Source organism: Rhinopithecus bieti, unplaced genomic scaffold, assembly GCF_001698545.2.
Source record: "Rhinopithecus bieti isolate Rb0 unplaced genomic scaffold, ASM169854v2 scaffold_1673, whole genome shotgun sequence".
Lineage (NCBI taxonomy): Eukaryota > Metazoa > Chordata > Mammalia > Primates > Cercopithecidae > Rhinopithecus > Rhinopithecus bieti.
In genome coordinates, this window is record NW_016804690.1 from 9,605,302 (window position 1) to 9,613,094 (window position 7,793).

General features: G+C 35.2%; 1 pseudogene across 1 annotated transcript; it reads left to right on the plus strand.

Annotated features, from left to right (window-relative positions):
• Window positions 1–860: 860 nt before the first annotated feature.
• LOC108528225 (KIF1-binding protein pseudogene) lies at window positions 861–2,436 on the plus strand (annotated as a pseudogene). The gene has a single exon (XR_001885073.1). The product of XR_001885073.1 is annotated as a KIF1-binding protein pseudogene (transcript).
• Window positions 2,437–7,793: the final 5,357 nt, after the last annotated feature.

The window sequence follows — 7,793 nt, forward strand, 5'->3', positions numbered from 1 at the left end:
CTTGAGAATTCTATGCAGTGAAGCCTGCCTGTGTACAGATTCTGAATACACTTTCCGAAGAATAGCAGATATTTTCCGCTCTTAGATGACCTCCTCTTGGAACAAAATATCAGTAACAATACTACTCCAAAGGCAGGAGAACGTCAGCTTTCAATGACTATTTCAGTGTCGGCCACCGTGCTCATTATCTGACTAACAAAACTAATTTTGTTGCAGCCTTTGAGAGAAGATAATGTAGGGCCCTGAACACATAATAGCTGATCCTAAATCCAAAAGTGTTTTATATCCAGAGCAGCTGCTACCCTCTTGGCGATCTCTGAGATGTATGAACTTGGAAAATCTATTTCCTTATATAACATATTGAAATTTTCATCTCTATAATAAAAATTTATACATGCCATGCTTCAGATCCCTGCTAGGAAAGCATGCAACTATTAAAGTTATGTATAAATAATGTGAATTGCCCCAGGCCATTCACAGTTCTTCATCCAGTCCTCATTTGACCCGGGGGGGTCCACTGGACATTAACCAACACGCAGGGGTGGTTTGTGATCAGGCAATCAAGCCTCTTTCTCTGTGAGTTGATTCAGATGTGATATTTTCAGTTATTCTCAGCAGCCAAACAGCCCTATATACTCTTTTAATATAATAATTTAGTAATGAATGACAGTTGTATAGTGGTTTCAAATGTCATGCTCTATAGCAGTAACAAGGTGAGTCTTAAAGTTATTTATTCTGAAAGAAATATTTATTCTCTGTGTCATTGATTTAATGATGAAAGGTATTCTTCATGAAATGAGAGTTGTGAGGGAGGAGGAACGTACAATTCCACACATTGAACGAGATTGTTAAAAGAAAGTATGGCTCTTCGCCGGTTCCTGGCCCGGTGGATCCTACTTCTCTGTCGCCCGCGGTTCGCCGCCCCGCTCGCAGCCGCGATGCCGTTGTTTCATACGCGCACGATCGAGAGCATCCTGGAGCTGGTGGCACAGCAGATCTCCCACCTGGTGATAATGCACGAGGAGGGCGAGGTGGACGGCAAAGCCATTCCTGACCTCACCGCGCCCGTGGCTGCCGTGCAGGCGGCCGTCAGCAACCTCGTCCGGCTATGCTTTATGGAGGCCAGGCACTGTGTATCAGCTGCTAATGTCATTTTTGGTCAAACTGGAAAGATCTCAGCCACAGAAGACACTCCTGAAGCTGAAGGAGAGGTGCCAGAGCTTTATCATCAAAGAAAGGGGGAAATAGCAAGGTGCTGGATCAAATACTGTTTGACTCTCATGCAGAATGCCCAACTCTCCATGCAGGACAACATAGGAGAGCTTGATCTTGATAAACAGTCTGAACTTAAAGCTTTAAGGAAAAAAGAACTAGATGAGGAGGAAAGCATTCGGAAAAAAGCTGTGCAGTTTGGAACCGGTGAGCTGTGTGACGCCATCTCTGCAGTAGAAGAGAAAGTGAGCTACTTGAGACCTTTAGATTTGAAGAAGCCAGAGAACTTTTCTTATTGGGTCAGCACTATGTCTTTGAGGCAAAAGAGTTCTTTCAGACTGATGGTTATGTCACTGACCATATTGAAGTTGTCCAAGACCACAGTGCTCTGTTTAAGGTGCTTGCATTCTTTGAAACTGACATGGAGAGATGGTGCAAGATGCATAAACGCAGAATAGCCATGCTAGAGCCCCTAACTGTAGACCTGAATCCACAGTATTACCTGTTGGTCAACAGACAGATCCAGTTTGAAATTGCACATGCTTACTACGATATGATGGATTTGAAGGTTGCCATTGCTGACAGGCTAAGGGATCCCGATTCACACATTGTAAAAAAAAATAAATAATCTTAATAAGTCAGCGTTGAAGTACTACCAGCTCTTCTTAGACTCCCTGAGAGACCCAAATAAAGTATTCACTGAGCATATAGGGGAAGATGTTCTTCGCCCTGCCATGTTAGCTAAGTTTCGAGTTGCCCGTCTCTATGGTAAAATCATTACTGCAGATCCCAAGAAAGAGTTGAAGAATTGGGCAACATCATTGGAACATTACAAATTTATTGTTGATTACTGTGAAAAACATCCTGAGGCTGCCCAAGAAATAGAAGTTGAGCTAGAACTTAGTAAAGAGATGGTTAGTCTTCTCCCAACAAAAATGGAGAGATTCAGAACCAAGGTGGCCCTGACTTAATCCTTGTTTTTAAAGAAAGGAAGTGTGCAATATTGAAGTGATCTTTTTCCCTAGTCAAACAGGCCCAATTCCATTGTGATATTTACCTTTATGGCCAGGTGAGTGCAGTTTGAGCTTGAGATACAGTCAACTGAGTGTTTGCTAGGATCCTAAGGAACATAAAGTTAATTAAAAACTTACACCTAATTATGTAAATTGCCTTGTTAAAGACATGTGATTTGTATTTTAGATGCTTGTTTCCTATTNAAAAAAAAAAAGAAAAGAAAATATGGTAGCTTGGAAGTGTAAGCAAAAAAATTAAGGCATCTGTATTGTAAAACTATACATCTATCTGCACCAGAACCCTTCACCTCCCTTTTCTCTTTTCCTTCTGCCCACTTCCCTTCTTCCCCTACTCCTCCTTCTTGTTCTGTTTAGATAAATATTTTTGCCTACCCGTTACTATTACTTAGGATATATTTCTGGAAGTAAAATTACTGGGCCAAAGAGAAAATATCGACTTTTAAAATTTTCAAGTAATTGATTTTACTAGCTTGGTTGGCAGCATCTGTGGCTTATCATCAATGCAACCCATACACAGGAGTCAAGAATCCTTGCTCTATGAAGTCTACATTAATCAAAAAGCAGTTACAGAGAATTGTTTCATGTCAAAAATAGCCAGGGCGTTGTGGCAATATAAATAGTCCAGGAAGATTTTTGATTCCAAGTTTTCATCAAGATATAAGAATAATACATTTTTAAGAAGTGAAGATGCAACATTGACCCTAACCTCTCAGTCTTACAACTCTGAAGATACGGGGATGCTTTGTCTGTTTGATGTAGAAAAAGTTCTGGTTTGTTTGTTTATTTATTTATTTATTTATTTATTTATTTGAGACAGAGTCTCACTCTGTCACCTTCTCTGGAGTGTGGTGGTGCGATCTCCACTCACTACAACCTCTGCCTCCTGGGTTCAAGCGATTCTGTGCCTTAGCCTCCCAATTAGCTGGGACTACAGGTGTGCACCACCACACCCAGCTAATTTTTGTATTTTCAGTAGAGACAGGGGTTTCATCGCTACTAAATCTGATGGCCAGGTTGGTCTCGAACTCCTGACCTGAAGAGATCCACTGACCTTGGCCTCCCAAAGTGCTAGGGTGAGCTTTTTAATTATTGTTGTTAAACTACAAAATAGAGCATAGCTATGTGGGAAATCTCAGGTGGAATCATTAATCCTGCCTCTTTACTAGTGCAGAGCAGAGTACTCTGGTCTGGATTTATGACGAGCTCTGCCCACTTCTCTGGAGTCTCTCTAATAGGAAGGAATGCAATTCCAAAACCCTCAGCTAGAATAGCTACCCTCCACTTTTTGTTCTAGTTCCAAGCCTTTACTGCAAAAACATTTAACAGTACTCTTCTGCAAATGTTGCCTCCTTTCTCTCTTCCCAACCTTCATTTACCTGTTTTTAAAATTATCAATGTGAAGACATGATGTAATCAGGCTCTACCACATTTAGTGAAATATCACATTTACTGTAGATATTCAGAAAATAAAAAATCAATGGAAGTTGAAATCATCTGAAAAGCCTGAATAAAAGCATCTGTCTGTCTAGATTAGAGTCTGACACAAAGATAACTCTTAAGAACAATTAACCTATTGAAAATAATACGGGTGAACCTTACTAACAGGATAATACAGGAACTCTGCAAATTTAGTAGCTTGAGCCTTCTGCCTATATTTGCATGAAGAATCAGACAGTACAGTTAAATGGTTTATATTGTATATTCGTTGATAACATGAGTTAATTAACTCAAATTCACCTGAAATCTGTGCCAAATTTGAGTAATATGTATGCAAAATGTAATAAACAATTTAGTCAAAATGTTAGAAGAGATCAATTTAATGGCTACACATAATCTCAATTTTTTAAAAGTCAGAATTCTCTTTTTTTTTTGGTATGATTAGTAAGATGCCTAGCATATATTTGGGCTTCTATCAGTAAAATAATATAGAAATAGTAGAGTACAGAGTGTATATAGGACTTTCGGCTGGTCCTTTGACAACTCAAATCTTCAAAATGTTTTGCATTATTTTAATGAGAAGTTTATCACCAGTTTAATAAAGATATTTGCTTCTGGAATAATTTAAGATGGAATTTTTTTGGGTTAATTTTAAACATAATTTGTCAGTTTCAACATATTTTGTGAGTTTCTTGAGAGATTAACTTACATATAATAAAATTTACCAGTTACAAGCATATAATTTCATTGTTTTTGACAAATGTATATGGTTGCATAACCACCACCACAATCATGATATAAAACACATCAATCCTGAAAAAAGTCTCTTCACTGCCCTTTTCTGCATGTCTTCTCTACACCTTCCAAACCCTGGGTAGCCACTAGTATATTTAAGTTCTGCCTTTTCTAGAATTTTACATAAATGAAATCATATGGTATGGGGTCTTTTGTGATTGGATTCTTTCGTTGAACATCATGCATTAGATGTTCATTCATGCCGCATATATCAATAGTTTATTCCTTTTTGTTGCTAGGTAGTATACAAATATTTAAAAATAAGAGTAAAATATATAAAAAACACAATGTTTTCTGATGATAGTAAGCATTTTGGAGTAACTACACTAAGGATTCTAAAAGAATTACTTTATAGTCCTACTTGCAACTAAATCATCAACAGAGAGATGAGCTCATTGTTATGACAAGGAAATAACCAGAAGATTAATTGGGCCTAAACAAATTCATTTTAACTTCTATTACTCCTCCAACATAGACATGTCTGTTTTAGGCACTGAATTAATTAGAAAAAGTCTTTAGTGCTTCCAGTATGTTTATGTTTTACTTCTAAGGTAAACAGCTTATAAAAAATTTTTTCCTTGAACTGAATGAAAATGCTCTTCCTGGGAATAATAACATAAACTCATTTACCTTTTTCATTGTTTATTCTGCTGTTTGTGTTAATTAGCATAGACATCTGTGCTTCTAACTGAATTTTTCTTTATAGTATAACCTTTTTGCTGCTAATGGCTTAACCTGCAGTGAAGGTATATGCCTGGACTTCATGGGGAATGAAATTATTAGTCAAGCAGTGCAAACATCACTAGAACAAAAATACGAAATAAAAAGTTCTTACAATGAGAAAAAAATATAGACAAACTTCAAGTTTTTAGTTCCTTTTAGTCTCCATTCTTCGAGCTTAGAAACCAAGGTTGCTGTACCTCAAATATGTTCCATATTGTACAGCATAAGTAAGATGTAAAAAATTTGTTTGTTTCATAGGATCAAAAACTACTATGCTCATTTACTATGCTCATTACCTGGACATCAAAATAATCTGCACAACAAACTCCCATGACATGCAATTTATTCATGTAACAGAGCTGCATGTGTACTTCCTGAACCTAAAGTAAAATTGGAAATACAAAATAAAATCCACCTCCACTCATTTTTTTAAAGTACTACTAAAAGTCAATGATAAATTAAGAATATAAAATATAAATATTCAAATATTCCCAAAAAGGCAGAAAGTGGTAAACAGAGAAAGAAAAAATAAATAAAGAGATAGGCATGAAACAAATAATAAAATTTTAGACCTAATTCCAAACATATCAATATTATATTAAATGTTAATGGATTAAACATTCAAAAGGCAGAGGTGGTCAGAATAGCTAAAATTTAGTAACTCCATTATGCTATCTACAGGAGATGCCATTTATTTACGTATTTATGTGTTTACTTTTTATTATTTGAGACAGGGTCTCACTCTGTTGCTCAGGCTGGAGTGTAATGGTATGATAACAGCTCACCACAGCCTGAACCACCAGGGCTCAGCTGATTTTCCCACTTCAGCCTCCCAGTTAGCTAGGACCACAGAACCAGCCACCATACCCAGCTAATTTTTAAACTTTTTTTTGTAGGGACAGTATCTCCCTATATTGCACAGGCTGGTCTTGAACTCCTGGGTTCAAGTGAAGAGATGTGCTTTAAACATAAAGACATATAGAGTGAGAGTAAATGGTTAGGAAACCAATATGCCATACAAAAATTAAGCATAGAAAGGCTAAAATGGCTCTGTTAGTAGCAGGAAAAAAAAGCTGAAGGCAAGGGGTATTATCAGACATAAACAGGGACATTACATAATGATAAAGATGTCAGTTCATCAGGAAGACATAACAATTATGAACATACATGTACAAAATAAGAGTTTCAAAATACTTAGAGCAAAAATTGGCAGAACTAAATGAAGTCAACAGTTCTACAGTTATAATCAGGGAATTTAATGTTATTGACCTTCAGTGGATAAAACCAGGCAAAAATTTAGTAAAGACAGATGATTTTAACAGCATTTTCAACCACCTTGACCTAGTTGATATTCATAGAGCACTATACTCTGTAATTACAGACACACATTTTTTTCTAGTTCATGTGGTACATTTATTAAGATAGACCACATGCCACAATCAAAATCAAACAAGATAAATTGTCTATCTAAAGGAACAGAATTGAAGTCGAAATCTCTTTCTCTCTCTCGATATATAAAAAGTATATATATATATATCACTGAGTGTTTAAAAACTGAGATCATCACCCTTCTAAACAATAAATAATTTAATAAAGAAATTATAGATTAAGTGAGAATGTATTACAAACAGAATGATACAAGTACAGTATAATAAAATTTATAGAATGAGTGAATGCAATGAATTGAGGAAATTTATGGCATTAATACTTATATTGTTTTTAAAAAGTTATCAAATTAATGACCTAAGGTTCAACTTCAAAATGATAGAAAAAAATGTACACATAAAATGAAAAAAAAGAAAAAGGGCACAAATCAATGAAATATAAAACATACAAATAGACTTTAAGAGGATCAAAAAATTTTCTAAACCCCTAGAGACTAATTTTGAAAAAAATGGAGAAAACAAAATCACCACAATCATAAGTGGGAGATTATCACTATGAATCCCATAAACAGTAAAAGTATAAGACAACAAAATGATAAAATTTATACCAGCAAATTAGACAACTAAGATTCGATGGTGACATTTATTTAAAAAATGCAACTTACCAAAATTGATACAAGTAGAAAATCTGAATTTTAAAAAATTTATTAAAGCAATTTTATCTGTTATAAAAATTTCCACAAAGAAAATTCTAGACTGATGGATTTCACTGGTAAATGCTATAAAGTATTTTTTTAGATAACAACTATATTCTCCGTTTTTCAGAAAATATAAGATGAAGGACCACCTTTGTTTGGTCATGAGACAAGCAAAACTTTCATATCCAAATCTGACAATTATATATAAACATGATTATTCATATATACGTAACATAAACATAACATTAACATCTCATTAACATCAACACATTACTGTTTTAAAATATTAGCAAATAGAGTAGAACAATATTAAAACGGATAAGTCACAATAATCAAGTAGAGCTTATTCCTGAAAGACAAAGTTGGATTGACATTCAAAAACGAATTTCATTCACCATATTAACAAAATAAAGAGAACAATCATACGATCATTTTGATAGATGTCCCCAAATTCCCTAAAACTTTGGCATGATTAAACACTTCTGAGTGATAAAAAACTCTCAGAAACT